Raw genomic sequence first — 24,451 nt, 5'->3', positions numbered from 1 at the left:
AAAGCACATAGGTTGACATTTTTCTTGGTTTGACTGACTGGGCCTTTCTATACACTTGATGTGCACGTGCTATTTTCTTTCTAGTTAGTTCTATTTTCTTAGCATTTCTTTTGGGTTTAGATCAAATTCATTTCTCATATTTCAAGCGGGACATTCTCTCTTTAAAAGAAAAGGAGGAGAAGAAGAGATAGACACAGAAATGATGGTCTTTCATCAGATATTTCCCACGCTTCCAGGTGGAACCAGCTACTGTATTGAGTTGTTTGTTAGTTGGCAACTTGTAGTCCTTAGCTTTGCTTCAGAGACTTTACTTGAATGCCATTTCCTGGCTCTGTACTTGAATTTCATTTCTTCCTGCCAACAACAATATGGATTGGAAGTGCAGGAGACAGGTGACAAAAGAGCAATGCCTTTGCTTTTCTTCACAGAACTTGACAACCTGCATGCCTTGCAAGGCGATCTAATAGGTTATGCCAGTTTGCACTGAAATTTGATCACTCTGTAACTTCTATCAAACTAAATTGGAGTCTGGAGGGAATATGAATTCGTTGCGTAGAAGGCAATACACCTGCCCTGGACAGCAGATGCCTAAACTTCACCCAAGCTTTGGAGAGCCACCCAATTTGCTTACTTTCCAAGAGTCTTTAAACTAGCAGGCACTTTCCTACTTGGACTCAGCTTTCAGAGAATTATTCTCTCAGCTTTGCCTGAGTCTACAGAAAAGACTGAAATACTATGTCTGTTCAGGACTAGAACTAAACCAATTTTGAAGATAGGAACCTATTACTCAATAATATAGTAAAAAAAACGTTTGTCCATGAAGTAAGAAAGCACGGAGCCTGATGGGGACTGCACCTACATAGCCCCAGGCATCCTGTGGGAGCACACTCTTATTTTTACCGCTGCAAGACTGAATTAATCAGGTGGCAAAAGGAAAACAGATTAGAGGGAATCTAACTGCTCGAGTGACCTGGACACTCCTGTAGTTCCCACCTTGCATCATGTGAGAGGCAATTTCTGGTTTTACACTGATCGTTTCGAAAGGTACAGTGGTAATTACAGGCAGACTGGGTCACTTACTTGGTGCGAAGAACAGAACATTTCAAAGAGGCTGTGAGGAGGAAGGGTCTGTAAGCCATAGAACATGGATTCTGTTCACTGGCTTTGCAGAGCAGAGGTAGAATCATTGCATAAGGTGTTTCAGTAATAATCCCAACAATATTTTTTTAATAGAAAACACCATAATATTAGAATTTGAAAAATGGGTGGGGTAAATCAGGATTTAGGGCTCAATGGTATGATTCCGTAATGGTCCTGAAGGAGCCTTCTCCTTGCATGATTTCTTTTGGAAATTGAAAGGTTATGAATGGTGTACTGCAGTGAGGTAGAAGCCGCAGTAAAGTGGAAGTCTCAAAGGCAGTTAGACGGCAGTGAAATTGGGAAGGTCAGTAAGTTTGTATCAGGGCCATCTCTATCAGAGGAACTCCTTAAAAAAGTAAGCGGTATTTGTGATATGTGATCGCTTCCAGTTATGGTGTACTTTACAAATCTATTAGAACTTCCTATAACAAGGACTGTAAAACATTATTGTTCATTAGTGTGAAGCAGTGAAGTTTTTAACAGATACGTATGAAATAAAATTTTCCTTTTTTTCATCTTTGGTATATATTCATGTTATTGGAATTTTATTTAAGTAGAATTTTGCCTTTCCAAGTGCTGTTCCTACTACTATATCCTTGGCAAGATGACCTTTTCTTTATCTTTATTATCCAGCTTTCAGTAAGAAACTGGGAAGTTTAAAGAGACGCTTGCTGTTGGCTTCTGGTCTCGACTGCTTAGGCCTCTAAAAAGGATGTATATATATTGAACCAACCAGAGTCAGTAAATAAAGCCATTCTGTTTTACAAACAACTGAATGGTTATTAAAGGAAAAGCCACTGGGCTTCTGGAAAGGTAGACAAGCAATCGATTTTATGTTGAGTAATTTTTCAAATTGTAGAAACAAGGAATCAAATGTGCCCTTCTGAGCAGACTTAAGTATCAGTTTATGTGCAGAAAAATATTATCCAGTGACTCACAATCATAATTTGTGTTTTGCAACATAAAATGCGTAAGTGTAGGACACACTTTAAGATCACCACTAAATATACCAAGAGGTGCTGACGTAACTTTGGCAATGAGATCCAGTGAGATCATTTTCCTCTGGACATATCGATGCTGTAAAGGGCTTATTTAATTTTTTTTACATGAAGAATATTTTAAAATCATATCAAAAGAAAGAATATATATTACGATTTTGTTATAAGTAGAGCCAGCCAAGCATCATAACTTGAATATGCATTAAAAAAAAATCCAAACCCTACTGTCCTGTCCTCCTCTGTACCATCAAGGCGTAATCATCAATGTTATTTGAGTTACATTCCCCTATCACTCATTTAATGAACTCAGGAAAGGTGGAGTTGCAGGAGGTCCAAATCCAGCACAGTGTATATCTGCTAGAGCACTGTTAAAACTAGACTAGTGAAATAGTATACTTACTCTGATGGATTTATTGAGGAATAGCCAATTTGTATGTGTGTGTCTGTGGATAAATGCAGAGTAACTGCAGAACTGTTATTTTAAAACATGGGAAAAAACCCTTTTTCTTCTTTCCCAGTATGATTAAGGGGCAGAATTTGTACTGCAACCTGAATATTTAATTTTCTTTTTCTCTAAAATAGTTAAAGCATCTGCTTCTGCTCTAGTAGGAGACTTTCGTGGACAATATCCATTGAAGTGAGTGCAGGTGGAGTGTGGTTGTGATGTAGCAACAATTTATAACCAGTTTGACACTACTTTGCAAAATAACTAACTGAAGAGGATTTTAAATAAGCTTCTTTAACCTTGATATCTGCCTTGTTAGTGACTTTCTTGCTTTTAATTATATGAAGATGTAACAGCTCAAGATCAAAAGGAAGTAAGAGGGGCGCTGGAAGGGGTGCATGAAGAATGGAGCACCCTCAAGGAGAGTAATAATTAATGTGGGGCCATACAGGAAGATGCTTTGGGAACAAGAATTGTATGTTCATAAAAATGCAAAAAATACACACCTATAAAATGGCTCAAAACTGCTTTTGCATCTCCTCTAATGTGACTTCTTCACTAAGTAATATGTTGATGAAATTTGCATGCAACCCAAACCGTATTTCCCATAGTGCTGTGAGTTGTGTTTGCACTGCGTATCGCCATTGAAATTCACAACAGGAAAGGGGCATAAAAACAGTGCATTTAGCACAGGAGTGTGGCATGATCCTTTGGGGTTTTCTTATGTATACATTTTGGTTTGCGTTTATGTGAGAGGGGGCAAAGTTGGAGAAACTTGTCTAGAATTTGGGGTAAATTATAGGGAAGTTTGTGAAAGTCTGCAGGTGAAATAGTATTTCGGTAACATTATTGACCTAAGCCTAAGGAACTTCTGTCTCCTGTAGAACTTGGAACTGGTTTTGTTCCAAAGCATTGTTCCATTGTGCAAGGTGAACAAAAAAAACCCCAAGTTTGATCACGGACCTTTAGGCAGTGCTTTAGATGTGCTGTCTTAGCCACAGAGTGTCTTGAGGATAAAGTCTGAAACCTTGAAGCCAGCACAGAAAGCAGAGGGTAGATCTGACATCTTTACAGCAGTCTCTGCAATCGCCTTTGCTACTGAGGAATACTCTATTACTCTCTTTCAGATGGTTTTTCAAAGGGCTTGAAATGTCCGAGTATATCATAGAACTGTAGTCGCCTTGAGAGGTGAAAATAGTACAATCAACTTGCTGTCTTTCAGAATGTGGGGCAACAACTTCAGATCAACTGTGAAAGGCAGAAAGCATCGTTCAGAAATGCTGCTTAATGAGAGCTGGGACTGAGTGAGAAATTCAGAAGCTTTTCTATAGAACAAGTTGTATTGATCATTGTTTGGTACATCTTCTGTGCAGTTGTAGGGTCTTCCGAATGTTTCCCCTGCTCGCCTCTGCTTTGCCCATTTTTATCTCTAACTAGCTTGTCCTCATCCGTATGCAGATCTTCTGCAAGCGCAACATTCTGTTCCAGCATTATGATCACGTGGCGAGCACTTCTCACAGACAAACACAGCGATTTGTTACCTGTGTCTTTACAGCTCCAGAGACTTCATCTTCTCATCAACTGTTTTAGAGACTTTACATGAATAGGACCAAGGAGCTGATCCTTGTTCAGAGACTTCATGTGAAGCAGAAATTCAATATTTTTTCTTACTGAATTTGAATTAGGCAGTAGGCATCATGCACGATGGAATTGTAGAGTATTTTAGGTTGGAAGGAACCTCTTGAAAAGTGACCTGTCACTCAAAGAGACTAGAGATGAACCAAACCCCTGAGCAGAATTAAGCCACCTTTGATCAGATTGCTTAGGGCTCTTCCTGATGGTATTTTGACTGTTTCTAAGGTTGGTGATTCTGCAGAATGGTTGGCCTCCGTTCAGATGTTTGAGTGCCATCATTGTAAAAAGCCTTTTCCTAATAACTCATCAGAAACTCATTTCTTGAAACTTTTTTCTGCTGCCCGTTGTCTTATCCCTGTGAGAAAATCATGGCATAGTCAGAGTCAGCAATAAGATCCCAGCTTAACCCCGTTTTAAGATTGAAAAAATCCTGTACTGTCAGGCTTTCCTTCTAACTCCTTGGCTACCCCAGTGTCTCACACCATCCACTGCTCTCTTCCACTGAGCCAGTCATATCATCACCAAAGGTAACCAGGTTGGTGAGACAAACTTTGTCTTTTGTAAATCCGTGCTGGCTATTCCTAATCAAATTGTTGTCTTTCCTGTGCCTGGACAGCGTTTTGAAGGGGATTGGCTTCATAATCTTCCCAGAGATGGTGGGAAGCAGGTTAGGACGAACTAATCTGAATTTCCCCAGATCTTCCTCCGTGCCCTTCTTAAGAGACATGTGTAACATTTGCATTTTCACAAAGATCAGGAGCTTCCCCTGATCACTCTAATGACTCGAGGATGACAGCATTTTCTCAATGACATGGGCCAGTTCCCAGTATCCCATCTGGTCCTGTGGACTTGATTAAGTGGTTCCCCAGCCCATTATTTCTTTACTGTTGGTACTATGTGTACTCTCTACTAACTCAACCAGATGAAAAACATTGGCAAATTCCAAAAACTACATTGCTTAGGATTTCAGGTGTTTTTGTGTCTGTGAAAAAAAAAAAAAAGAATATAATGTTCTTGCATAAACTACAAAACCTTTGATGTTAACGTAACCAAAGAACTACATTTCCTTCAGCAGCATCATGTAAGAGTGGTCAGTGTCTGCTTTTCTGCTGATAGTTCTTGGTGGGACATATATATTGATGTTTTATTCATATGCCACCCTATATGTTCCTGATTTTTTTCAAGCCATGACCTTTTAGTAGCTGCAATATGTACCTTTGTATACTATGCACAGTGTTTTTTAAAGAATGTGTTTAAATATTGGCCATGCAGTTACAAAATGCAGTTATGAGTTTGTGGTTCACATTTGGTGAGATGGGTTCAGCTTTCTTAGGGTTTTTTTATAGGCTTTGTGGTAAAACTGGGTACGGTTCACAGGATAACAAACCAGAAAGGGTTAATGAAGGTCCTACTCACAGGCTTTTACCTATCCCCAGCTTTTACCAGTTAACCAGTTAAAAAGAGCAGGTGGAAAAGCCTAGATCCAGATAAATAACAGCTTTGCAGGCTCTTCTGAAAGTGCTGTAGCTTCGTCCTGGGTGGTGCTGTAGTAAGTTTTGTGTGAAGAGCAACGGCTGCACAGAAAGCAACCTGGAAGTTTGGTGAGTTGTGGAAAGAACAGTCCTTATTCTTCCATGTACTGCAGGGTGTCTTGGCTGGAGTTCAGTAAAGTTACGGTGAGCTGTACTGAAAATGGTTTGTATGTGGTATTTGGCAATGCTGGTTTAATTCTTCTTCAAAAAAAAAAAAAAACAAATGGAAAAGTATATTTCAAGTACCTATAACTAAGATGAAATGCAAAACCTGGTTTTCTCCCTAGGTCTGATTTTCTTTGCTTGTATTTTGCTTTTTTTTCTTGGTAACACGTCAATAATAGTTGTCTTATTTGTGTGTACCAGTGGCACTTTAAGAAAGCCCAGTATTAAAAATCACCTCTCTTTAGTGCATGGCAGTGCTGTTTTGCTTGTGTACTCTGAAGCCTACCAAGCAGTCCAGGCAGGTGTAACTCTTCTCCCTAGTGTGTATCTTCTTTTTTTCATCTTTGTGAAATAAGCAGGCCACTCTTCTTAGTCATTACAGAGTTTCACTGAAATACACTGTACCTCCATTTTGGAATCCCAAATACCTTTCTCCTAAGTATTTTAGATCACTAAGCTGTATGAACAATAAAGTCAGTGTGTTAAAAGGATGCTCTAATTGCTCTCACAACAGAGGTGGTTGGGGAGTTTGAGCCCTTGAATCCTTCTGATCTGTCTTCTGATCAGGCTTAGCAATTGCATTCCATTTGTTCTCATGTAATAGAATCTTTTCTTTTTCAACTCTTCCAACTGGGAAGTTGTATTTAGCGACAATCATAGCTATATATTAACTTGTAGCTACAAATACGTGATGCATATCCTACTATTTCAAACAAATTCATGTATAGGGCTGTCCTTCCAAAAGCAGTCCATCCGATTTCAAAGGAAGTAGGCAGCTACAATTAAGTATATTCATAAAGTTTAGCAGGATCAATTATGTTATCAGTTGCACTGTGATTGAATTTACAAACTATTACTTGTGTGATTATTGTAGCTGTATCTTGGGAGCAAACTCTTAAGTGATATAAAGCAGTTTGGGAAAACGGAAAAGTGGTTATCGTGGAAAGTGGATCTTTAGCATTGTATACAAAGACTTAACAAAGCAAAAGTAATGAATTTTTTAAGCCATAAATTGAGAAACTGCCCTCTGTATATGATCTGATGTTACTAATACAGACCATTGATCTCTTTCTATAGATGTTTTAGTCTACAATGAGTTTATTGTTAGTATTGGTACTCTTTCCCTTGGCTGGAAATTTCAGTGAAGGCAGTGTATTAGTAATTGAGGTACATAGTGAGTCTTCTAAAACTTGTATTCAGAAATTCACTGTCACTAATTTCATGCAGTCATAAGCAACTAAAAGTCAATCTGACTGAAGAAATTATACTTAACTGTCTCATCTCAACAAATGACAGTAATTAGCCATATTTCAAGCAAAAGAGCATGTATCACAGATAAGAAAGTTTGTATTTCATACAGGGCCCATTACTAGAGATGCGGAGCCAAATGATCTCTCACGTTACACTCCTTTATAAGCTGTTCTGTCACAGAATATAGTTATTAAAATGATGCTTTTAAAGTAAGTTTTAAGACAGAGGAAAATTCTGAAAAATGATGGCTTTAGTGAGCAGTCAGTCTGAGTATTTACTTTGATAAGGATTAAGGGAATACTAACAGGAATAAAGCAAGCCTGTCCATCCTTCTGTTTTCTTCCCCATTGCTAGTAAGGGAATGGCAATTTGGTTCACCTCCGATCACTTCCACCGTGACTCGGGCAGTACCAGCTTTGCCTAAGGCTACGAATAAAACAGCTGTTTGCAAGTGTCTAAAAGTTCTTTGTCGCTTATAAAGCGTGGTATGCATCACTGACTCTATCATATGGGGGCCTTGGAAATGATCTGTGCACTGGGAATAAAGCTTCCCACAATGAGCCAAGTCTTTCCCTTTCAAAATTGCTGGTCTGAGGTTCAATAGCAAATAGATGATTAATACCATGAGGTATTGCGTCCCGGTCTCTAAAAACAGTGAATAGGCTTAGTAGGTGGTAAATGCCGTTAATTCCATTTACCTGCCATAAAACAAAAAAAAAAAAGCTGGAAAGATGTGAAATGTTGAACTACGGAGCGAGTGAGAGCTGTGATCTAAGCCAAATCCTGCCCATTGCAGTAGCTTTATGAGTAACGTATTTATACAGTTATTGCAGAGCCGCAGAAAAGGGTAACATTGATGTACCTGCCCTCTATGAGAAACATCCCTGTCTGATCTCAAATGTGTGTAACCTGTGAGTGAAAAAGGTGGCCCTTTTTTGAAGGGCAAGGTGGTAAGAAAACATGAAAGGTATGAAAATTCAGTCATGCCTGTGATTCTTAACAGCTGTTTGTCAGAAATTTCCTCCTTGTGTAGAATAAAGGTGGGAGAATATCGGTACTTTCAGTGTTCTGAAATCCCTTAATAGGCATTCCTGATGAGACCCATGTAATCTTAATCTGCATTCCTGATAAAACCCACTCCACCCCCCAAAAAAACCACCAAACCAACCACCTTTTAAAATTTCTTTGCGTAAAGATAATCTATGGAGCCTTTTCTAGGTTTAAAGGCTTCTTGTAAAAATGATATATGCAATTTAGTGTATTCTTCATAAATTATGATACTGTCTAAACTGGCATTGTACTGAATTCAGATCCAATCTGGTGGCAGATTCAGATAATGTTACAAATATGTGACATGATGTGAGCACAGAGTAAAATTAAAAGGAGTGATTTCAAAGGAATCATAGAATCATAGAATGGTTTGTGTTGGAAGGGACCTTAAGGACCATCCAGTTCCAACCTCCCTGCGATGGCACCTCCCACTGGATCAGGGGGATCAAAGCCTCATCCTACCTGGCTTTGAACCCCTCCATGGATGGGGCAGCCACCACTGCTCTGGGCAACCTGTGCCAGTGCCTCCCCACCCTCATCGTGAAGAATAGAAGTTATTCTTTGCAGTGGAACAAACATTCCTATGGTATGAAGTGTCCTGTTGATGTCTTTGCATGTTCAGAGAAAATCAACACTGTTACAATTCATGTTTCCTTCCTTATAACATGATTCTGAGCTGTTACTCTAGTCATGATGTGGCCTAAAATGTTTTTGAAATGCTGGCAAGGCTCAAGTTTATCTTGTTTTTAGTAACGAAGTAAGGTTATTCCAGTATTACCTAACAGTCGCTATTATAGTCGAAGTGGTATTTGCGGGGTGTGGAGTCAGACTTCCTGCAGTGTGAATGTCCTTTTGCTGATTTATAGTTTTGCATTATTCAAGTAGTAAATTCTGTGCAATGCGGATGAGAACCTTTGAGGGAAAGCAAATATTATAGTAATTCAATATTTCAGTAGCCTTGTAGCTATTTGAAGCAGTCTTATTAGTAAATGATATTTATTTTCATCTTTGGGTATAAAAATGCTTCTTATATCAGTAGATATTCATCCCACTTTACACACAGGAAAACTGACAAAGAAAAAATGGAAGCAAACGTAGGTATTTTTTGCTTCCTATCCAGTGACCTACTTGTAAATGACAGTATTTATGTTGGCCCTTTCTATCTTCAATCTAGATATGGCTTTCAGCATAACAGAAGCCATAAAATATAAACCAGTAATTACTATGGGTTTCCTAAAAATATAAGGCTTAACTACAACTCATTCATAAATATGTTGTCAATTCAAAAATGCCAAATGAAGCATTGGGATACATTTCTCCCAAAGAGATTTTGCTGCTATAGTGTCCGTTGCTGTAGTAATCCATTTGCAGATGCCTGACTCGGAACTGAATCCTGAGCCATGCGTGGAGCAGAGCCCGCAGGGAAGAGTGAAAAACAACAGCTCTTCAAAAGTATCTAAAAGAGGTGGTTTAAACCTTCTGTTAAGTCAGGATCCAGGGTCTCTTGGAATTAGGTGCTTGTGGTGCTGCTCTTACAAACGGAGGGAGTATTGCTGCGCTTACACTTTGCACAGTAGTTCAATGCCTCAAATAGTCACTTGAAAATGTAAAACATGGGTGTTATGTGTCGCCAACAGAGTCAAATAACCCTCTCTATGACCTGAATGTAAAGCCATGGGCTGCTCTTGTCATTTGTTGTCATAGCTGTCACTCTGCTATTGTAGAGAAAAAGGTTCGTGATCTCAAGAAGACTGGTGAAAAAATAACCTGCGACCCAGACTGCTGTCCTGGAAGGTGGAAGAGATTGGGTATGGGTTTACTAATCTTTGTGCCAAGTGATGTCCAAGCCTTTAATCTGTTGTGCTGTTGTAGCGTGTGCTTTCATGAATTGCCCTTTGAGCTAGAATCGAAAACTTTGCCTCTCCCTAGTAACCCGCTAATAGAAGGCTACAAAATTGTACTTTGTTCTGGCCTAATTAACCTTGAATTTTTCATTATTCTGTAGGAAACTTGAGCAGAGGGTTGTTTAGTATTCCTGCTTGTGCCTATGTAAGATATTAATATTGAAGCAGTTCACTCTGCTGAGACTGCATTAACTTCACAATGTGTGAAAGTTTCTCTGTGTACCAACAGGATTTTATATGGTTTTGACCTTAGGTGCAAATAAAATAATGCAGAGACTTTTTTTCTGGGGAGAAAGGAAGACAAGCCACTTAAATTTGTTTTGCCTTCATCTGTTAAAGTGGTATCAAGGTCTTGTACTTTTGTTGATGGTTGTAGGTTTTGACTTAATAATCTCTTTTAAAAATTGTTCAGTAAAGTAAATGGATTTCTTCACACTGCAAAGTGTGTTTTCCAGGCCACAGATTGTTCTGGAGCTCCTCTCCTAATGCAGTACAATTCTCCATCTTTAGCCTTCCTTGTCTGGACAAGGACTGGAGCCGCAGAATGAAATTGTAAGCTGATATGGTTTTGTTAATGCTTCATGCTTGGTAAGGCTCTGTTAAAAAATCATCTTAAAAATGATGTATAAAAACACCACTGCACCTGTCTGATACCGTTTTCCAGCTCCTGTTATGGATGAATATCATCCTGTGTCATGGTAGGGCCTTGCATTCGGATGTATGGTGATGCAAACATCTCTAAGTTGTCTTGCTACATAGTGTCTGTCAATGGTAGATAACGATTTCTTACAGATCAATGTTCTTTATCATCGAAAAGATTTGTTTTAAAGGCTTTATTAGTGTGTAATGATTAAAGTAACGGATTGTATGGAGTCCTATATCAGTTGTCGTGGGATGCCAATAGAAATACTAGCTGAGACTTCATCACAAGTACAGTTTATTATAACCTGCCTGTCTTTTAACCAATACTGTTACTTGGATCAACGAGTTCTGGTGTTGAACTGAAAGTAGGAACCACTAATGGTTTTCCAGTTGTGTGGTACTGCCTTGCAGCCTTGAAAACTACAGTTCCTGTTCTGATGCAATCGCAGAGTGTCTTATAATTTGGATGTTTTGAGGGTTTAAGATGTGATACAGACTTCAAACTAATGAAGTGTGGCCACATTTCTTTATGGCAAAGTTCTTCCAAACAATTTATTTTAAAAACTGAAGCATTGAATGTTTTTTAGTATGTTTATAGCAGATGGGGGCGATAGTGCTTCTTAGGTCTAGTACACTGTTATCTTGAGTTGGGGAATGCAGAGATTTTTTTTTTTTTGAGCCTTTCAAGTGTGGTTATAATAAATATATACATCTTAATTGAAAATATTTACCTTCCCTCCCACTAAAAGAAAAAACTCTAATGCCATATTCCCCCACTTCCTTTTAGGTATCAAACGCTTGCTGACAGGATTGGGAATAACCATTTGATTCCTGACAGCATGAGTATGTGAGCTTTGGTAATGAAACTAGATCAAGAAGTTCCCATCTCTGATTGCCTCTTCATTTGTGTCAGTATAGTCGTGAGTCAGTGCAGCAAAACAGTGAGAAAATCTGATGCCAAAGTAATCCTCTAGGCAAAGGGTTGTTTCTGTTATTACCAAAGGGGTTTTGAACATGGTCTAAATAAAAAAAAAAAACTTGTCAAATAGAGTTATTTGAATCTTTAGAAGTTTCTTGTACATCTGTGTTGCTAAGGTGTTTAGCCATACCTGTTCCGCAGTGGTTTGCTTCCCAGATGGGCTCCTGTAACCTATCGCTGCTCTGCCGTATGCTGAAAGGAGTTCAGATTGTTCCAAAATGGTCATGGAAAGAACAGAGTGCCTTCCTGAAGCTGGTCACCCTAAGCTGTTCCTGGAACAGAAGGAGCAAATGGATCTCAGAAAATAGAGTTAAACATTCTCAGGGAGGGATATGTCAGACTTGTAGAAAACAAGAATTTTTTGAGTCAAACTGAAGTGTTCCACTATTAGTCTGACTTGAAGCTAAAGCTAAAATAGTTCCTCACTTAGAAAAAGTTTCATGTGAAGTTTATTGAAGAGCAGTGCTGCTGTAGTGCTGGTTATGTGCTGTTGTATTAACTAGGTTGGTCAATATCTGTGTTCAGCCTGCAGCGTTTTCCCAGTGGAAGCTCAGCCTGTTAGCTCTAGGATAGGCTTAGTCAATGGATTCCTTCTTGCTGACAGAAATGATCCATGGGAGCTCCCATAAGGAAAAGTCATGAGGCAAAACACAGACAGCCTTTCATGCTGTAAAAGAGAAGATAGGAAGGAAGAATATGACCTGATTTTTGAGCTGGCATTTCCCAGACTTTACTCTTGAACTTTTCCTTTTAATAACATGGATTGCTTTAATAAGGGAAAGCTGAAAAAGATTTTGAAACCTTTTAGTTTGTTGCTGCTTGTTTGCAGCTGTGGCTGATGTTTATTGAAGTCGGAGATTGCAGGAGAGTATTAATACAATTGTTATTTTGAAATACAGTGATCTGCGTCAACTAATGAATCCACTTCATAGGTAGTTGCAGTAAGTGAATAAATCTGGCAATAAAGTTTGTGATTGCTGTGGTTTGAAAGGGATGGGGACAAGTTGGCGGACCTCGTCTATTTTAAGCATGCTGGAACATGTTTGGATTAAATGTCTTGTTTGCAAAGTAAAGAAAAACACTGTATAGTGTATTGATTTGCAGAAATGCAAAGTGTTACAATAACATATGTTACAATTATAGATGGAGATTGGCATAGTTCCTAGATGTAAAGCTTTATGTGGATTAATAAACAAAGAATTGCCATCTTGGCTAATTATTACAGTGTAAGTGAATATTTATACTTGGGCAGTGCTAACTAAAGTTCAGTGGAGTTTGGAAGGCTGGAAGAGGGAGGTATTTTCGTAAGCATTAAGCAGTTCCTAGCTGACAGCTTGCTGGGAGCCATTAAAAAATTGATGTTTTGCATTGTTTTTCAAAGGCTCCACGTAGATTGCTTTTACTTCACACTTTCCTTGTTCAAAATTATCATCAAAGAACCTAAGATACTTCAGAAATAGGATTGAGAAAGTATACGATGAACTAAACCCTTCCCTTGCCCAAAACCAGAGCAATTTTGAATCCTTTCACTCCTCTTATAAAGCTGTGAGCAGAATGCTTTTCTCTGCATTTTCTTCAGCGTCTGGATGTCCAACTGTAAAGTGTAGTAAATGCCACCGTGTGTGGTATATGTGCTAACACGCATGACCTAGGAGATCCCATGAAGTATTTTGGCTGTGTCAGCCGGAACCAACATTGGACACTGCGCGTCTTTCAGTGTTACTGAAAAGAGTCAAGTGTGAAACAGCAGCAGCAGGGAAGCATTCGTAATGAAACAAGTGGGAGGAATGGAGGTGCCTGGGTGTTGAGTACAATTGCGAAATATTTTCCAAGTAATCAATTATAAAACTGAGTTATAGTCTGCTTTAAATTATTTACAGAATTTAAATTTGCGAACTTCTTAAAAACAGCAGCTTGTTGTAATAACACTCAAGTTCTTGAAAATTCAATGCTAAAATGAGTTATTACAAGTAAGTTAGCTGTCTGAAATTAAATTAGGTGATAAACAATCCATTTTTCTGCTCTAAATTGGCATTCATGACAACTAGTTCTAATATGCACCTGAACCCATTATTCTTGGCACTTCATAAAGTGGCAATTGATAGCAAGTTGTATTGACAGACCCTTATTGAATATAATTTCTCAACAGGAACTAGCTGATCAATTAATTAATCATAGTATTACTTGAGTTTGTTTTTATGTTGCTCTGTCATTCAGAAAATTAACTGTTGACATTGTTTTCAATTAATATAACTTAAACATTTTACTTTTCACTGGCTAAATTGCCAAGCTTAAACTCATTAAATAAGTGTTAAAGCTTTCCGAATTACTAGCAAAACCGAAAATTGTGTGCTAAATTGTGAAACGTACAACAAATCCTAATTCTGTTATATTTACCGTTATGCAGTATTTCAAACCAGAATGTTTAGGCTTGTTATGCCCCCTTGAAAGCTGCTTGGAAGACCTTGTCACTTCTGAAAAGGCTTAACGATATGATGATGAAAAGCATCATCAAATAATGCTCTTCCAAGGTTATCTAATATTTGTGTCTTCGTTCCTCGACCCGACTGCCAACTCACTCTGGACAGATGCTCTGAGTGTGTGAACTCCACTGACTGCAGTGACCGTGCAGAGAATGCCGAGATTCATCGGCTTGGAGTGCCCTTGAAGTCAAAAGGTCTTCCCTGGAGACCAAGGGTTGGGTCACCTGTCTCTGACTGACGTAACAGAAATTACATTATGTATTTTGATTTGTGTTGACATAAATTTAATTACATGATAATAAAACCTTAAATTCCATTAAATGAACTCTTGCCTCAATAAACATGAGCCCTGGCCCAGAGCCCTGCTTTGCCTCCGAGTGCAGCGTTCGTCTTGCAAATTAGGAGATCACCCGATCACCTTTATTTGAATAAACAGCAGTAAAATTGGATGTGCAATATAGAAAATGCAAAGCAATCTGGTAATAGTGACAGACCTTTTTGCTAACTCACATAGCCAGGGAAAAATGTTTTGAAATGTGAGTTTAGATGGCATTTTATTTTTCCTTTGAAAAACATGAATGTCTTCCTCTTTCTAGCGTAGCTTGGAAAAATGCAACCTGCCAGTCATTCTGTGTCTTGGAAATTGTTGGCCAAGTGACAGCTTTCTTAGGATAAGGATAAATTAGATTTCCATTAATACATTAGTTTAAAAAGCAATATTTACACTTCCTTGATAAATCTTTCTGATTGAGCTCTTTCTTTTTTTCGTTCAAATATTTAGGACAAAATATTGAATTTTATTAACAAAGCTAATCCCTTCATGGACCTATTCCCAATGACTGCTCTGATAGGCGACCTTTGACATGCACTAAGCCAGCAGCAACAGCTATCATCTTAAAGAATGAATTATCTGTTTTCCTCCATGTCTGTCTTGTTCTTCAGGGTTCTCCTTTTCAGTGAACATAATCTGGACTATTTTCTTTTTCCTTGAGTATTGACCTGAAGCTCAAAATATGAAATGAATGTCTGAGTCTTCTGTGGATCAAAGCTTATAGGGTTGTCCAACTGTGCTTGTCAGGGTTCTTGGACACCTAAAAAAAAACAGAGGCCAAAAGCATTAGAAGCAAATTAACTTGATTAATAAAATACCTTTTCTCTTTGTTTCTTTGTGCAGAGTCTGGCTTGGGTTCAGATAGCCTTGATCTGACTGACAAAAGGAAAGGTCTATGTACCGGACTACTGCTGTCAAAAACCTTTTTACTTACAGAAACTTCCAAGGCACAGGTGTACCTGAGCATTTTGTCTTTGCCTCTTGGTAATGTGAACTGTTGTATTAAAAAGTAATATGTTAATTTTCTGGCCAGGGTAGCAGGAGATGATAATTGTATCAATGCAGTCTGAAGAGAGAGTTCAAAACAATAGCCACTCTTTTTTTCAGAAAGGCCACCAAGTACTTCTGTAGTGAAAGTTTCGCTCCTCTAGTTGGGAAATCCATAGAGAAATTAAAGACTGCAAATATATCCTCTTGGAGTCAGCTATGATATAGTTGATGTTGGCAACTTCTGGGCAGATAAAGGGTATTAACTCTTTGTCAGAGGAGCTGAATCTGCATCTTCCACTCCTGTGAACGTTCTGGCAACTTAGGCTGAATATAAGGAATTCATGATCCCATCTTCATTTCACATATTTTTTGGAAGGAAAAGGCTTGTGTGTCTGAAAGAACCTGATCCTGAAAACATAACCTTTGATTGGCACTGAAAGTGTCTGCCTAAATTAATTCTTTGATGGAATTAAGGCCCTGGAACTGTAATTTTGCACCTTAATCTATATTATTACGGGTAGATGTAAGGCTTTGACTCTCGAGTCACAGATGTCTTTATTCATGGGGGAAAAAAAAGTAGAACTTGCTGCATCTGAGAGAACTCTGGGGTTAAAAAGTAATACTGATCTTGTCTGGACGGCAATTGAGAGAATTATATGTTTTATATAAGCCCCTAAACAATATTTGGGTACTGTCCTGGTTACCTCGGGTTCTCTTCAGCAGTTTGTACTGAGTGGATATTTGGGAAACCTTTTGTCAAAGCTTATAATGCTATAAGGAGTGGGAGGTACCGCCCTTATTTTGTCACTGAATACAGTACAAGAATTTTACCAGTTAAATAAGACCAGTTGCATCTTCTGAATCGTTGTTTTGGGGAGGTGTAAGGTGCACTGAAGCAATCCAAATGCCTGCTTTCTTCCCGTAGAACTGACAGGAGTAGAAGCCGGAGGAAAGACTGGGGCTGGGGCTGCGTATGTCAACAAGAGCTGATATGGTAGTTGTGCTGTCTTAGAAGGAATCTCCCAAACATCTTTTTTCCTTGTTACTAGCTTAACTCAAACAATCAAGGATCCTCTCCAAATCACCTCACTGTCTACTAATTACTGTCTAGTAGACTGAATGTGAGAGATATTAGATGTGTCTCATTGGTACATTAATATATTGAGGTAGAGGATTTTTTATTTTTCTAATATACTGTGTAATCTAAATCTGACCTGTGGAGATGGGAGAAGCTTAACAAGAAACACTACTGCAAGATTTCTGATACATACTTTTTGTCAGACCTCTTTTAACACAGCAGAGCGAGGTTGCAATAAATCAGTTTAGATACCAGGGAACTTGATTGGGATGCTCAATTTTACTATAATAGCCTCATCTAAAATACTCAGCCTTTTTCAGCTCTTCTGTACTCTTCCAAAATTGTTCCTAACAAGAACAATCTTTAAGAATGGGGCATTTGAGACAAGTTAATGATGCTATAGCTACTCAAGGTAACCATTGTCTAAGAGCAGCATTTGCTTCCTAAGCAGAAGGCTGGATACTGTGAATAGTATCTAAGTTGTTATCTAGCAGCTTGGAGGGATTTGAAAAGAAAGATGCATTAGCCATTAGAAGAGCTGTGCAGTTAGACAAAACTGCAGGTTTAAAGCCCCCACAACTTCATTGTTAAAAGAAATGCAAAGTGAAAGAGAGATGTACCTAGTTTTAAAGTTCACTTCTGCTTACCTTTTTGCACCGAGTTAAAATCCAGGAATTGGGAGTTTCCTTGTTCTGGATTAGTATCACTTCAGTATTGTTCCTTTGATATTTATATCAATGCTTATCCCACTATGTTTACAAACTGTCTCATTACACCAATTCCCTTACTCTCTCTCCAAAATTTTCATGCAATTAAATGCTTGCCTTTAAATTACCAACCGTGGTGGGTAAAGTGTCGTATTGATATATGCATCCTGCATAACTTGCTGTGAATGTTTGATTTGCCCTGTTGATAGGTCTAATTTAAGTATTCAGTGTGACCATTAGCAATGTCTCTGTAATTATGTGAGAAGATAAAATAACATGAGGAAAGGAGACAGTTTCAGGCTTTGCATTTAGTGTCTCAAGGGTGGGTTCATGTGTGAAATGGAATTGCTGAAAATAAGGTATCTCTGCTGAGATGGAAAAAAGAAAATATTTTTCCCCGGTCCGTGTCTGTCTTTCATCAACACTCTAATCACTTCAGTATTTAACTGATTTTTGTATTCTTTCTGGCAAGCAAAGGAAATTTATCTGAAAATGAGGAGATGAGGATAAATTGTTCTTTAAAGACACACATACACACCCCTCCCCGAGCTTTCCCTTGTGGAAAGAGTAATCTGAACTTGAGGAATCAAATGTTGTTAGCCTTGACCGTGATATTCCCCTTCTAGGAGATTGCCTGACCAAATTCCAGCCTGTCAGTGAGGAGGTGCAAGCCTGAGATGTTCTTTGGCCCATCTTCCCCCATCTCTGCCTGTTGCCAAGTCTCACTCCTGCTTTGTGAAACGAAGCAGTGGTACTGGGATAACTTCGCAAGCCTATTTCATCCTGGCAAAGAGACATGGTTGACTACATTAGTGATAAACGTTAGAACACTGTGTGCTTTTTGCCTTGGAAGCTTTTGGCCTTTCAGGGTGGTATATGAATTTCTAATAAATTAAGAAAAATTGGCATGATTGGGAAAAGCAGTATATTTTGCATACAGAGATGACATCATGTAACTTATTATGACTTTTATTTACTAGAGTATTTGAAATACACTTATAAAGCCACAAAACTTGCTCCTATTTATCATTCACTGGTATATTAGTCTGTATGAATAAAGCGATGCTGGGAGAAGCAATTTGGTGGGCAGGGAAGAATGTAGCTAAAAGTGACTTCGGCTAAAAGTGATTAATGGTTAACAGAGGTGAAATTTAATTTTCGTAAATAAACCATCCAGTTCCAAGCCTCCGGCATCTCGTCTCCAGGCTGAGCAACCCCAGTTCTCTCAGCCTGTCCTCATACAGGAGGTGCTTCAGTCCTCATAATTTGTGTGGCCTCCTCTGGACTTGCTCCAACAGATCCATTTTCTTCCTGTGCTGAAGACTCCAGAACTGAATACGGCGCTCACAGGGGTGCAGAATCTCCTTCCTCACTCTGCTGGTCGTACTACTTTGGATGCAGCCAGGGATACGATAGGCTTTCTGGGCTGCAAGTGCACGTTGATGGGTCACATTGAGCTTTTCATCCACCAGCACCCCAAGTCCTTCTGTTCAGGGCTACTTTGAATCCATCCTCTGCCCTCCCAGCTCTAAAAATAACATTAAGAGCAATAGATCATCTTAATAAAAGCATGCACAGGGATAAGGAAACCTGTCTTCTCCTTTGAATTGTGCTGCTGGCAAGCTGGTGCTGACCCCCTGCTAAGTGAAAGAATGGCTGCTTGATGTTCTTTACCCATTCAGGAGCAGACCTGTCTGGCCAGATTGAAAGGATAGGTAGTTACGTTAAAGTCCGCGACACCACTTGTATTCCTGTCACCTTGTTTTGTTTCATGTTCTTGGTTTTAAGTCAGATCAGAATCTGCCCCCAGATTTTCACCATGAAGAATGATTTCCTGCCACCTTAAAAATGCTATATAAGCACTAAGGTTTTCTAACAATAACGTTGTCAGGGTGTATGACTATTTCTTCTTCCTTTATATAGTGTCGTCTGACCTTTTATTGACATGCCAGTATAATTAGTGATGCATAATTACATCCCACTGCTGACACAAAGCTGCAGCGTTGTTTTCTTTTGTTAGTCAGGGCTGTAAAGTCACTCTTTTGAATTCTCTAAATTCCATTATCACCTGGGTATGTTAAAAAAAAAAAAGCTATTTCATCAAAAGATTGGTTTCCCCACAGTTATGTGCATGCATACGAGAGTGTCCTTCCTGTCATCTGCTCCTCAAGTAAGTGTGGATTGACAAACACTCATAGTATAGCGAATCTTCCTGCATAAACTTCCCTCTATAAAGTTGAAATTCAAGCTTTACTGCTAGGTTAGTTCCTTATAAATAAGATATTTCTCAATGTGTTGAAAGCATGCAAGTAGCGCTATAGTGTTTGGGCTGCACGTGCTGTGATGCTACAGGTGTCTGACTGGTTAGAAGGGAGCAGGAGGGAAGCAGCACGATCCCAGCTGCTCTCTGGACAACAACCTTTTGGTGATTATCTATCCCTGTATGCAAGTACTGCTCTCGTTTTTCATGGAAACATAAATCTTTTCTGGATTTTACTTTATCTTTACACTGCTGCATATCAAACTTTTCTAACCAAGAAACATTTAACACTTTCTTTTCTAAAGAAACTATCTAAGATAAGGATTTTTTTTTCCTTTTATAGCATAATTTGCTTGTAAACTGTTATTAACAGAACATCTTGACTTTGAGTTGGTTTCATTTTCATCTAATACATCACAATTTTATTTAAGTGAGTAGATAATTGTAACTGTAATGTCGTTGGTGTCGTTCCTAGCTGTACATGCTCAGATTTGGCAGCTTTCTCTCCTTAGAAACAGCACTTCTCTTTAGTCATTTCAGCGTTATCCATTTGAAGATAAGAAGTTGAAAGGAAAAAGCTGCAGGAAAAGAAAAGCTTGGACTTTTTGGAAAGTTGAGCGCTTTTAGAGGTGGATGATATGTTATAAGAAGTCTTTGGGAAAAAAAAAAATTCTATATGCCGTACTTTGTGCAGGGCAAAATATTGAACCTCTTAAAGTACAGCTGCAGAAATGTTGGATCTTAATGAAAGTGCTGCAAGTCTGACTGACACTTACAAGATTATTGTGGGTATGCTAGACTTCTGCAGTCACGTCAGTCCATCTGTGACCTGCTCAGATGCTAAGCAGAGTAATGAGCACAACATCCATTCTTGAGACGAATACTGTAAATTCAGGAGTGGGATGCGATCCAGTGAGTGAAAGCAGCATTTTTGTTCTTCTCAAATAAAATGGAGCAATAGAATCTGACTACAAGTAAGATCTATACCTCTATTTTCACAATAGCAGATGAACACGTCAAAGCTTTTTTTATGGCTAGTACACTTAATTGGACTATTCTAAAAATCTTTATATCAATCAGCAGCCAAGTCTGTCCTTTAACTATGCAATAAGTGGTGAAAAGTGTAAGTCGGGCAACGGGGTCCTTTGCAAAACATATGTAGGCTCCTTAACTACTGAAAAAAAGCTTAATGGAAGTCTGTTTAACCACAAGTGCTTTGGAGTGTCTAAATTACTTGGGAGTCGTTATATGGGAGCGATAATGAGATTCCCATTATCAGCCTGGTTGCAAAACTTCACCTTTGTACGCTTTCCCTAATTTTCTCTTTCTATACCTTTCTAAGACTTGAATGGATGTAGCATAGCATGTGTACTTGTCATAGTGTGAGCGCAGAGAACAGAGATTTATCTAGAAATTAAGTAGTACAAAGTGGAAATAATGTCACTTTCCTTAGTGGTGCTGTGACATCTTGTGAAAAAGTAATCAAAGCCTCTCCCTACTGCAATTCTTTAAACAAATATAACAATAGGCAAATGTCCCATTGCAGAAATTGCTAGAGTCAAAGCAGGGCCCTAGAGCAGGTCAATTATTGCAATTATATGGAATTCATGATGAAAAACAGCAGCAGCTTTCAGGAAACATGCACGAGTCTGGCAATTGCTTGATCGGTTATGACAGTCACTGTCAAATATCATGTCCCGTCAGGTTTTGAGAAGGGAAAACTTGGAACAGGTGGATTATTTTAGTTACCTTTGCTCTATCACGGGAGTGCTGTGCAGGTCTCGGGAGATCTAACAGGCCACCGATTGCTTGATTAGCCATGGCATCGCTGGCAAATATCACAAGGCAGTAAGTAATCACAGTGGAGGCAGAAAGAGAGAACATAGAGCAGATGGATTGTTTCAGTTGTTTGAGGCCCTCGATGAATAAGAACTCTGACTGCCATCAGCAGATCCTGTGGCAGGCGAGTAATAACTGTAGTGTTATGACATCACTTTAAAATCTGGTACGGCTTAAGCATTTCAACAGCTGTAAAGCTTAGATTTGTCCTAGCCTTGACTTGACCCACAGCTAACTTCAGTGCTGAGAACTGAGTGCTGAGAAAATTGTTTGTGAGTGCTTCTAAGCACTTCATGGTATTTCACCACTGCAGAGAAAACCTTGAACCAAAACCAAGCGTGCTGTTGGTACATCAATTTCTTTATTTTACTGCATTTTTCAGAAGGAGTAAGCAGGGAGAAGCCATGAACTGCTTACTGTCGGGTGCCGGGACAGAAAGTAATAGCTTAGAGCAGTTCATGAATAAATTTGGGAAGGCCTGAGTATCCATGACATTATCCCAAGTTGCATAATAGAGTAGGTTCAAGGTCTGATAAGCCTGAAACTTGTTCGGAAAAATTGACCTAAGAGTACACTCCCTCATTTTGCCTTCAGTCTTCCTCCAGGCTCCATCGGACACAACCTGCCTTAATTTCTCTTCTTACATTTGTCTGGATGTTAAAACAAGTTTTTGATGTTTGTTTTTACCAGAAGATGCGTGGTACCTTATATGACTATCCCCTCTCAGCTAGAAATTGTTTATTGACTCTGGTGCACAGAGATCTACTTTACACATAAAAGCTAAGAGAATAAAGGGCACCAAAGAATTAATAAACTCCTAAACCTAGAGTTGTTGGGTTTTTTTACAAACCAAATCCCGTCTGAATTATCAGATTTAAAGTCTCAGATCTGCTTTGGTCAAGCCTTGAAGGCAGAATAGGGAGTCAATAGGAAGCTTCTGTTTGAGCTAATGGGTCTTGTTAACATCATTCAAAACGTTAATGTTGTAAAGGGTTTGACTTCTGAACCCTTCAGTGAGTTTAGATTCTCCTCAGCATAGAATTGATGGAGAAATATTTCTTCCAAGTGATTATCCCAGTTATGCAAACATAACATAGTCGTGGGGGGACGGGGTGTCACTTGTGTTAGAAGATGGATGTCAAAGTTTCCAGTCAAAATTTTAATCCTTTCTGCTCTTACATTGAAAAACTAGGGGGGATCTTAAAAGAAGAATACCAAGTGCAATTTAAATATGAATTCCAGAAAATATAAAATAGAGCAATTAAAGATTTTGTGGAGGCTGAGTGGAGTAAAGAAAGAACCGCGCCTTTTCCTTCCCCATCATATTTCTTAGAGATAATTAAGAGGGGTATTGATTAAATTTCATCCAAGGAAAAAGTAATATTCATTAGTATCCTTATCTGACCTGTCCATTTCCCATTACAGGGGAAACCGCTTCAAGAAATGGCTTCTAATAAAAACAAATGCCTCAAACTGATGAGGAAATTCGAGCTTTTCCTCAATTTTTACTGATTTGAAATCTGTGAAGTACCAAATACTTGTCAATTCTGGTCATTTCCATCCAAAATTGACTAGAAGTTACTGAGACAACATTGCCTTTTTTTCTTTTTACAACTTTACTGTAACGAGTGGTACTTTAATAGCATTCATGTGGTGGCTGCTTTAGTTTTTTTTCTTCCCTTCCTTTAATATTCTGACCATACAGTACATATTGTTAACTCAGGATAGTTCAAAGTATGGACTTAACCTGTTGTTACACAGTCTGCTCCTCTATTCAGATCAGGTTTGTGTCTGTACTTGTGATTCAAAATGCTAATATTTGCACAGAGAGCTTAAAAATTGCAAGACTAAAATATGAGTTTTATTTATAAGAGAATTATTCTTTCTCACCTGTGATTCACTAAGTTAAGACACGAGCATGTTTCATGGCTTTCTTGTAACCATCAGAACTTGCAGTTTTCTTTTGAGAGAGGGTTCTTACAGTTTTTCTTCAGAAGCTGCAGATTGAGAAGCAATTTAAGTATTATAATAAAATGAGGAGAACTGACAACACCACATGCAGAAACGTTATTAAATTATGATTAAGATCCAGCTTAATCTTGTTATACTGTTGGGACAAGGCAGGTTTGTTCCTTTATCCTAGTAACAACTTGTGATCCAGTTCTTTGGCGGAACAGCAGATATTTGGTAGCATGCAAAAAAGTACTTTATAAGATGGGAAATGACTTTTTTACTTGAAAGAAGGATGTGAAGATAAGTGGATGCTGCAAAACAATAAGGCAAAGGGGAGCTGGAGGTGACCATAGGGCAACAGGAGACCTAAACTGGTAGAGAGGCTGTGGAGATCAAAATAGGGTTGAGAATGATGCAGATGGAGAAAGGCAAAGGCTAAAATTGTAAAGGGGCTTGTGGACCTCAAAAGAAAGGTGGCAGTGAAAGGCGACCAGAAGAGAAAAAGGAGAGAAGATATTTGGATGGAAGGAAGAAAGGGAGAAGTTAATAGGTAGCTTAGTTAAAAAGAAAAAATTGGAGAACTTGATATTTAGAAAAAGAGATGGAACAAAGTTAAGGAAGATATATGATATGGAATACTGTTGGCCACATGAGAGCGGTTTTGACACAAAGATTAGCTGACAACTTTTTTAGGCAATTGTAAGTTGCAGTTGTCAGGGTGTTGTGGTGTTGGTTTTTTTACTTTCTATAGCATTATCATGCACTGTTAAATACCTGCCTTGTTTCCTCACTGAGGAAATTCTGCTTTTCCCTACTCAAGTGAAGCAATCTAAGTGGTTAGTCTATCTTATATTCAAAATGCTTTGCAGTACTAAAGTATACAGGTAGGGTCTTCTGTCGCAATTTTTATGACTTTAGTAGTATTGTCCAGGGAAAGGCAATAGGCAATCTTTTTAAACTGCTGTCAGCACAAGGAAAAAATATTATGTTCGTATGTGTGGTTTTCTGGAAAGTCTATTTTGTCTTGGAAACCTTTATGTAATGAATTAACCAGAAAAACAACCTCTCC

The 24,451-nt window shown here is 38.6% G+C and overlaps 1 protein-coding gene across 4 annotated transcripts in view; it reads left to right on the top strand.

The window, feature by feature from the left end:
- Positions 1-24,451, top strand: part of ATRNL1 (attractin like 1) — a 511,034-nt gene that overhangs the window by 388,290 nt on the left and 98,293 nt on the right. The window lies entirely within an intron of this gene.

Source organism: Cuculus canorus, chromosome 7 (assembly GCF_017976375.1).
Source record: "Cuculus canorus isolate bCucCan1 chromosome 7, bCucCan1.pri, whole genome shotgun sequence".
Classification (NCBI taxonomy): Eukaryota; Metazoa; Chordata; class Aves; order Cuculiformes; family Cuculidae; genus Cuculus; species Cuculus canorus.
The sequence above is the reverse complement of the archived record's forward strand: the minus strand, read 5'-3'. Positions and strand labels throughout refer to the sequence as shown.